Source organism: Hesperophylax consimilis, chromosome 27 (genome assembly GCF_061612785.1).
Source record: "Hesperophylax consimilis isolate HC1 chromosome 27, BYU_Hcon_1.0, whole genome shotgun sequence".
NCBI classification, from domain to species: Eukaryota; Metazoa; Arthropoda; class Insecta; order Trichoptera; family Limnephilidae; genus Hesperophylax; species Hesperophylax consimilis.
The window spans coordinates 13,067,059-13,076,471 of NC_142862.1; the positions used below are offsets into that span (position 1 = coordinate 13,067,059).

The 9,413-nt window shown below is 35.7% G+C and overlaps 1 protein-coding gene across 1 annotated transcript in view; it reads right to left on the reverse strand.

Moving 5' to 3' along the window:
* Window positions 1-8,064, reverse strand: part of vlc (disks large-associated protein 2) — a 67,160-nt gene extending 59,096 nt beyond the window's left edge. The window contains exon 1 of the mRNA XM_089648430.1: window positions 7,865-8,064. The gene's annotated coding sequence lies outside the window, so the exon portion shown is untranslated. The remainder of the gene's footprint in view (window positions 1-7,864) is intronic.
* Between the last annotated feature and the right edge of the window lie 1,349 nt (window positions 8,065-9,413).

Sequence of the window (9,413 nt, forward strand, 5' to 3'; positions counted from 1 at the left end):
ATTTTGACCCCCAAGACACTTGAAAAAATCCTCTGTGCAGAAACGGAAGGTCCATTTGAAAGATTCTCCTATCTCAACAAAAGGATTGCAAACTTTAGGCGTCAGGTAGGAAAGCTGTCCTTGTTCTACCAGTATTTCAATGGAAGATGCTCCGAGGAACATCGGCACCGGTGCATAATAGGGAAATACGCCAAACGCCCAACATTTGTACACGGTTGAAATTTATCACAGGCGAATGGGTAATATTTCGTTCTTGAGTTCGACATCTCGGCTGTGAAACGATTTGCCGGCCCCTGTGTTCCCTCCCTCTTACAACGTGGGTCTCGAAGATACTCATTCCTAGCCTCAAAAAGAACCTACCCACAGCACCCCCAAAGATGATATAGGCCCGTACAGAAATTATTTTCATCGGGTCTCTTGTGTGGAGTTAACGTAAAAAACTCACAAGTGCTTGAGATATGTTGTGTGACAGGAGGGAGCGTGCAGGGGAAGGAGATGGAAAAGAGAAACCCTGGCTATTCATATCTGGTCACAAGATTAAAGCCATTTCAGGTTTTCTATCAGAGCGATACTGAGAGCATCTACCACTCTTCGACCGACAGAGAAAACATCCAAACTGAATATTGATTTAATTAAATCGATTTCATCAATCCGTGCGTTGGGTGTTTTATATAGGTCGCACTGACCCCGACATCATATCTGAGCACACAATCGGACTTTATGCAAAACTCGGCAATGTCGTGCCCAAAAGTCAAACTGGCCTCGGGCAAACAACCAACCAACGCTCTATTCAATGTTAGCCACAATTCGCACAAATTAATCATACTTGCTGCCTAATTGGTGCATCTACAATAATTGTAGTAAGATCAGACGGAATTATGCATTACAATTATTGTAGACCAGAGTGGAAGGTACTTTCATTATCGTCCTGGTGAAAGATCACCATTCAGAATCAAAACGGTTTAAGCCTTGTTCGGTGACCAGATCTGAATAGCCAGATGCTTCCTAACCTTCTTTTCCCATCTTCACTGTCTGTCTCATGGGTATGCCTTAGTTTGACTACCCGGAGCTAGTAGAACTATGGCATGCCCAACTGGGGTATGTTGTGAGGATGGAGGGAGTAGAGAGAAGAATATGGGGAAGAGGAAGGTAAGGAAGTACATGGCTATTCAAATCTGGTAACTAAACATGGCTAAAGCTATTTCAAGTAACATTTCGATTATGAATAGGGTATTTTGATATTTTTAAATATAAAAGTGTCATTTTCGATTTTCCGCCAAAGTGACAAGTTTTTGAATTTCGCGGTGTTTAAGTTACGGCGGGCGATGTTGGTGACAGCCATCTTAATAGACATTTGGCGTTTTCTATGTCATAATGACGTTGTAGCCAGTTGAAACCGTTTCGGAATGTGCGGTTTTAGTTCATTTTTGAAACCAATAATTATGAATGAAAATATTAAAATTACTTACTTTAGTACGATAATCATTAAATCAGATAAATAAACTACTGAGAGTATCTACCACTCCCTTCATCCGACAGTTTAAACATTGTACGATAAAAAGAACTTAATCAATGCAAACAGATTACATCGATAAGCGAACATTGCATATTATTGGTAACACCAATCAATTCATTGTTTGAGCGTAGGTTGAGCAGTAGTAGGTTAGCTCAACAGTCGCTCAGGTTCGATTGGTACCAACCTCCCTAAGATCGGTTATCACCTCTGCACATCCCGACACAGGACCGGTATATCAGTTGATTTTAAGCTCGGTTTGGTTGGAAAGTCGAGCTTAGCGCGGCTAGGAACATAGACCGTATGTATATGGGTCGCAAGCCTAGATATCACCCATATTACACGGATTGTCTATGATTTTAATAGAGGAACTTGCTTATTGTTAGCTTCATAAAACCAAACTACTGTCTACGTGAGTGATATATCTGTGATTTCTACTGTCGTCGGGAGATCTCGATCTTTCAAAACGTTTATTTCATGAACCTAAAATATATATAGGCGGATAATTTTTTTAAGAGTTTATTTTGATAAAGTTCTCCATTTGAATTAGCATGGTGTTACATGCGAGAATACTAATTTTAAACGGTTTGTTTTGCCGGAGTCGTACACTATTTATGAAATTAACCGCTGAAATCAAACTCCTGACGTTGAAATTCTTAAAATTCCTATTTTAGATTGATTATTAATTAACAAGATAGATAGTTCTCATCGCTCTATGAATATAATAGTTCATAATTATTAAAATTAGGCAATTTACGTAGATTTCGGTGAGTATTCTGCGGCTAAATAAATTACAATAACGAGATACACGGACACGGGACGAGAAATTCTAAGCAAATTAGATTGCCAACAAGAAAAAAAACAAGCACCCAAAAATCTCTGATGTACCAGGCCGTTCAACTCTCTCAACAAAATCCCGAAGGAAATTGCTGTGATAGAAAATATTAATAAGTTCAAAAATGAATTAAGAAAATATGTCTATCACACAGACATAGGAATTAATAGACGAGAAGATAATGGCGAGGGGTAAAATCAACTGTTGAAGAACGAAGGGCGTAAGGCTGACTGTGATTCGTCAATAAATCAATCTGACAGTAAATAGGCATCTCGCATTATAATATCACCATTTAGTTCTTAAAAGTAAAATCTGCTTTTGAATGAATAGACATTTTTACATGGGAGCGCAAATTACTCGCCACGTTATGAACTAATTTGCGAAGTCCAAATTCGGCAAAAAAATTCGGTTGTATTTTCAGAGTCGAATATTTCGTTTAAGTATTTAGTTAAGACACTTTTATAAATGTTCATAATTTACTTCCCAGCAACCAACCAGCTTTGTGTTTCGCGTCCAGACGTTTCTCGATGTGATAGTATAATATGTTTCTAAAACTGATCTATATTATACGATGTGAATATGCTTAAAATAAAGTAAAATAATGCTTATATATGGAATGTAATACGACAATTGGGTTTATTCTCTTTTTCACATCTATTTTTACAAGTTTTCATAGTACAAGTCAACATTTTGCCGTGTTATTTCGTAAAATGAACCGATGATGCCTCGACCATAGTTCGCACAAGAATGATGACGTCACGTTTTCAAATTTCACTTGAGGCCATACGCCAGCACAGCCGGTTCCAATGGAACCGGTATGGGGAGTGGGGATAATACGCTTTTAATCACTTAGGGCAGGTCTACTAATATTCATATGTCTATGGTCTATCTCAATTATTAATGTTTCTTTTTTTGTGACTTTATTGAAATATTTAAAGAAAGATTATGTTTGCCAAACAATGTACATGTTTATATGTTTATAAAACTATTAGCACACACGAAGATGTGAGCTAACTTAAGATTAATAAATAAAATAAATAAATAACCAAGGCTTGAGAGGCAGATTAAGCTCGGTTAAATTTGAGCGAGGAATGTCATACATAGCGAGGATACGGACTGGCCGATAAACCGGGCCATAGACACGCCTCGCTGATTCAAATTAGTGTAAAATATTTATAAATAAACAACGATTAAAAATAAGATTATTTAATTGCAATGAAACCTACCTTCACGATGGTAAATATCGCAAAACCACGAAGGCAGGCTGACTCGTGCTTTCAAAACGTTAATAGTTTTGGCATTTCAAAAATCAACCGTACGTAATTCGACAGTAAGCAATAAAAATAAGCTGGAATCTCGTAGTTGGTTCGTGTTTTGATAATTTATTCAAACGATATAGGTATGACACCTTCAGGTTATTAATTAAATTCACAACTTGTTTTATAATATTATCACCAATGCGTCACACTTATTAATTTCACAGGTGATCATATCATATTATTTGTTTGAACGCGAACTTATCTCCGAGAGGCTATAGCAATAATTGAAACAAAGCAACTAACCAGAAAGGTGGATACTGTCAGTATCGCCCTGTTGGAAGGCATTCAGAATCGAAACGTTGCAATGGACGTGTTTAGTGATCAGATCTTTATAGCCAGGTACCTCCTTAGCACAATATTTCCATATCCTTCCTATTTACTGTAACCAGTGATTCTTGACATTATTTGGAGTAAAAAACGTCAATGAAATTTCGGAATCCGGAGACATTTTTTTAAAACTTAAAACATTAAAAAATCAGTAGGTACTGGACAGTTAGGATCGGATAAGGGGTTGTTTGGCTACTAGGCTGAGTTAACAGTAGAATAAAAATATATTTAAAAAATGGCATCAAAAACGTTACCGGATTACAAAATTTAATTTTTTTTTTTGCTCGAAACAATAACAGGAATCACTGGTAGTAAGTCAAGTACGTCCCTTAACACCCTGTATATTATTGTTATTATATCATAATCTAACTGGCTCCGGACTGTTGAAGAGCAGTTGGGACTCTTGTGAGGTATTTCACATAAAATAAAATAAATTTAATTATTGAAGACAATATTAGCGATTCCTAAACGAAAATCTGAAGCAGAAAAATCAGAAAAAGATGCGATCACGTGTATCTTTTTATGATTTTTAACGGTATAATAATTTAATATTATTCGAAGTATTAAATATGACCGAAGGACCCATTAGCTCAGTTGGTAGAGTGGTGCCCCGGCAAGGCAAGGGTCCTGAGTTCGAGTCCTAGATGTGACCGTATCTTTTTCTCATTTTTCTGTTTAAGATTTTCGTTTAGAAATCACTAATATTGTCTTCAATAATTAAATATTACAATTTGAGGTTATTACTCACTAAGTTATTCAAAAAATAAATTAAATTAAGAACGAGGAAACGTACAATGATGTTAATTTTAACATGCTCCTTCGTGACCTACTACTGTTTTCCCTTACGGAGACTTGGCGTGGTCGGTTAGAAAAAACATCTAAACAAAAAGCAATAAAAAATGGTCGGTTATCCATCAATCCAAGTCAAAACGAAGCATTTTATTGGACACGAACGAATATTAACGGTTGCTAATAATGGGACCTCATTTGCATTATGATTTGGTGGTTGCCTTTTGCGAGTATGGATTGTATACTGGGCTTCGATGTGAAAACCGCACAAGAGTCCCAACTGTATGTAGCCAATGGAAGAATGCTGGGAGGCTCAAGGTAGTGGGAAAGAATGGAGAAAGCCTGCAATCCCGTTTTTAACCGGATTTCCAAAATTTTTTAAAAGATTCATAATAAATTAGAAATACTCATTTTTCTCCGTGTTATATTTGGACAGACCAATGAAATTTATTTACCTGTTCTGTAAAAAAATCCATATCTTCTTCAATTAATTTTATGCGAAATACGATTATAAAAATGTTATTAATGATTTTGCCAAAAAGAAGTAATTAAAAAAACACGATCTCTCGATGTGAGATAAGAACTAAGTATTGTTTTCGTAATAATGGTTATCGTCCCTCAGTGGTTTCTAATTTTGATAAAAATAATAAATCTTTTGATAATATCATCAATCATCCGTGCGGAATCATCTATGTTGAGCACGGGACACTGGTCGAAAGTCTAAAACCGTCATTATAAAAAAAAAAGTCATTTTGAACCAATTTTTTTTTCTTTATTAACATCCCGTTGTTATAAGTATCACAGCGGATATTGAGTCGTACACAAAACTCACACAGATGCGTTGCTTGCATTCAGCATGTTTCAAACTTCTTATCCTATTACAGAAAAGAAAATTCCAGTATAACTACAAAAACTTTTCGAATATTCAAATTCCACCAGTGTAGGTACATTAATAATTATTGTTGTCCCTTTTCATTAATAACAATAAATGGTCAACCCTTGCAATTAGCAAGACAAAAGGCTGTTTCTCAGTGACGTTTGTCTGTCGGAAGTGCGTACATACGCACGCACCAGTACATACAATCCTAACCTTGTATTGTTTGGGTCAACTGTCACTGTGTGAGCTATAACAGATCGATGACTATCTCTAATGCACAAACGAAACGTAAGTATTCGAGTCTGTTTTACGGCTATTTCAGTAGAGCCCTGTGCACCGGTGGACTAGCGATTAGCGATAATCTTGACGAACTGTAGAGTAAAACAACCATTCACAGTTGATGTCAGCAGCACGAAAAGGACTCGTTCTAAGTAAAAATTCCCCCTCGTCTATTACGGGCCTCTTCAAAATATTATGTTTTAACAAAACCCTTACTTCAGCCCCTTCTTTAACCCACCTCCCGACGTCGCCCAACCAGGTGGCGATATAGTTCCCCTGGCTTTACACTATACAGACGGGGGAACTCATATGAAGGGTCACCCAAAAAAAACTATGTTTTTTTATTATAATACTGTTCGGAACAACCGTTATGCAAAAATAATGAATATGATGATTTTTCTTCTATTTTCTCTACATTGTCCAACCGGTTATTATTTAAAATATTCATCAATTAATGCATAAAACACCGAAATAATTATTCTCATCATCTCGAAAAGCATCTACTTTGGCATAAATAAAACCATCCACTTTTAAAATAGGTACCTATATACGATAAGAATTCAATTTACAGTGACAGGTAGGTAGGTACTTATACTAAAAGTGAAAAATAATAAAATCAAATTAATTTTACACTCTCTCATTAGAATATTCTGAACAAATGGTAACCAGAGTGGTTAGGGCAATACTGATAGATCTACTATCAGTATTGCCCAGGTGAAAGACCACCATTCAGATTTTAAACTTTGTTGCTTGAAATATCTTTAGTCGTGTTTGGTGAACAGCCATGTACTTATCAACCTTCGTCTTCCCATCTCCTTTCCTTCCTAAATCTCAAGAGTTCCCATTGCTCCAGACTGGTCGGAGCCTGTGGGACTATGATATCCCCAATCGGGGTGTGTTGGGAGGTTGAAGGTAGTAGGAAAGGGAAGGAGACGGGGAAGAGGAACGTTCAGAAGTACCTGGCTATTTGGATCTGGTCACCAAACACGACTAAAGCCACTTCAAAAAACGTTGCGATCATGAGTAGTGGATTTCACCATTTACCAATCAGTGGAAATGAAAACAAATAATAAACAAAACAAAGAACCCTAACCCACCGAGGGTGAAACTGATCATTGGCTCTGACCAGTCGAACTCCCGTGCGATTTGCACAAAAACAACTAAACACGAGTTTTCGAAATACTTATTTATGGAGTAAAAATCATCATCTGCACAAGTTTTTGTGTTTATTTTATGAGAAATAATACATAAAGGTTTGTAATTTACTTGCATGACGCGAATAAAAAAAGTTCTAATGGAGAAATGAACAAAAAAATGAAGATTTTCTAGAAACTGCATGATATTGGATAGGCTAGTTTCTTTATAATAAATCTTGTACATTATTCGCCTGAGTGAGTAGTGGCTAATGGAGCACACGATACCGGTACAGTAAATTGATTGATAACACAGAAATACCTCTCACTTTGATTAGTCTATAAAATGCGAAGCAAATAGAAAAGAATGTAAAAAGTAATATTCGCCATATTCGCGGATGACAACAATCAGAGCGGATTACAATTATTGTACAGTTACTTGGGCAAAATTGCGTTGCTTTACCGCTTTTAAAAGATCGTTGCTCTCTGAAAGTTGAAAACATTCAACCTGCTTTCGAATATATACGCAACAATAAGAAAATAGGTTATGACGGGAGAAAATAGACATTGACATGTCAAAATGCATGGACAATGGCAAAATACCGAAGAAATAAAGTAAATACAATGCCCATAACACAAGTGCGCAGTTTTAAAACAATTGCATATTTTACACCGATTAGTTGTCTATTACATTCTACTAGAAATTATAATAATATGTACACAGGGAGAGCGGAAATAATATACAAATACGGAGTAGGAAGTGGCCGTGTTATGTGGTAATCATGAACTCACCGGAATGTTTTCACGGAAAAATCCTCTTATCACACACCGAAAACTAGAATTTTGATTAAATTATTTCACGAACGGCGCACTAATACACGATTTCACTGACTTTCGAATAGTTTATGCCCGAATCACGCCCAAATATAGAGTAAAACACGACCGTACAGCTTCACTCTCACGTCAAAAATATTAGCTGATCGGCCATCTTGGAATTTAGATACTGCGGCGTAAAAAATCTATTGCTGTCACTTTTTGCAGGACCGAACACAATAGAGATGCACCTAGAACGTACGTCGGTGAAATGGGGAAGGAATCTGCTTTACCTCCATAATATAATATATTATTTATATACAACTGACACTCGGTTTCCACGCTTTGTTTGTAGCCTCGTAGCCTGGCAACAGATGGCAGGCGGATGAAACATTCCTTTGGAAAACGATAAAAAAATGCATCGTGATATAATATAATATTGTATTATTTATTTCAAATAAAAATAAATACCTACGTTCCACTGAACGTTGGCACTTATTAACCACTGTAAAGGGGTATTTTAATTTTATGAAAATAAAATACTTTGTATGCACCACTATTTAATCAAAGATCGATGTATATTTAGAAACCTGTATATTATAACATATATGTATTTCGAAACGTGTGTTCCTTTCATTCATTAGTTAAAAAAACTGGAACAAGCGAAACCTTTTAATTTTTTTGTCAAGTCAGATGATTAGAAACATGCTGCATGCAAGCAATGCTTCTGTGTTTGTCCCAACATTCGCTGCAATACTTATGCTGTATTTTTTTATTTATTGTTTTCCACCAGATTATAGAATTTGAATCAGGTTATCCAACATTAAAAACTGCAACTTTTTTTTTATTTAAAATATTTGTATTACAAAGGTATAGTATATTGTCCTCCACGCTAGGAGTTCACCTGTGTTGTGGAGGACTTTTTCAATTGTAAAGTTATATAATACTAAAACAATACAGTGAAGTTAGTTACACAGAGTAATAATAAAAATTAAAATATAAACTCGATTTTTCCATAGTTATAACAAAACAAAAAGATGTGAAATATAAAAAATTAAATATTAAAAGGATTGTAGCCAGTTCCGTATGTGTTTTTTGTATTCTGTAAGATTAGATGTTTTATAATGCGTTGGAAGTGAATTGTATAGTTTTATAGCCTGGAATCTGTAGTAATTAATATCTGGAATCTGTAGTAATTAATAACTCAATAATTATAATAATTTATGTCTAACTAGCTGAAGTACCTGGCTTTGCCCGGGTTTTTTCTGCTTAAAGAGTGGGAAAAGGGGTGATTTTTCGAAATCTCATGTAGACAGTCACCTTCTTTTCGTTTAGCCAAGTGTGCAAATTTCACCAATCCCAGAATAAAGTTGTAGATTTGTTTAAAAAACAAACCCACAGACATTATATAAATAGATTCTTCCCCAAATTTGCGTGTTGATTTTAAATATGGACATAATGACCTATTAGTGGCCGAGCGGTCCAAAGCGTTGGGTTCAAACAGTCAACGATATCATGTTAATTTTGT